This window comes from Triticum dicoccoides, chromosome 2B, assembly GCF_002162155.2.
Source record: "Triticum dicoccoides isolate Atlit2015 ecotype Zavitan chromosome 2B, WEW_v2.0, whole genome shotgun sequence".
In the NCBI taxonomy this organism is placed as follows: Eukaryota; Viridiplantae; Streptophyta; class Magnoliopsida; order Poales; family Poaceae; genus Triticum; species Triticum dicoccoides.
The window spans coordinates 41,314,628-41,315,155 of record NC_041383.1 but is presented as its reverse complement, the minus strand read 5'-3'; positions in this window follow the sequence as shown (position 1 = coordinate 41,315,155).

The following is a 528-nucleotide window of genomic DNA, read 5'->3' as shown; positions in this document are numbered from 1 at the left end:
GCACCCGGCCCCCCGCACCCGCACTTTTTGAACATATTTTTTAATTTTTTTACTTTTTTTATAAAAAATATTACTGTTATAATTTAAACAAGTTTGAACATGTTTAAACACAAATAAATATAAAAAACAGCATTTAAAATGCATAAAAAATATTACTGTTATGATTTAAACAAGTTTGAACATATTTAAACACAAATAAATATAAAAAACACCATTTAAAATGCATAAAAAAATATTGGGGATCCTGGGAATCGAACCCAGGACCTCCTCGTGTGTGTGCTGCGTGCTGACCAGTCGGGCTAGTGCGTGGGTTCTATTGTAGATAGGGTTGGGCTGTAGATATGGCTACTAGGCTAGGTTAAAACAAAATTCTAATGGCGCACCGAGGGGTGGTGCGCCATTAGAACAGTCGTACTTATGGCGCACCTGCGTGTGGTGCGCCATTAGAAAGCTTCCCTCCACCTATTCCCCTCTGGCCTCTCTCCCTCCCTCGCCAGATCCCCCCCCCACTCGACCTAACTTTGCCCC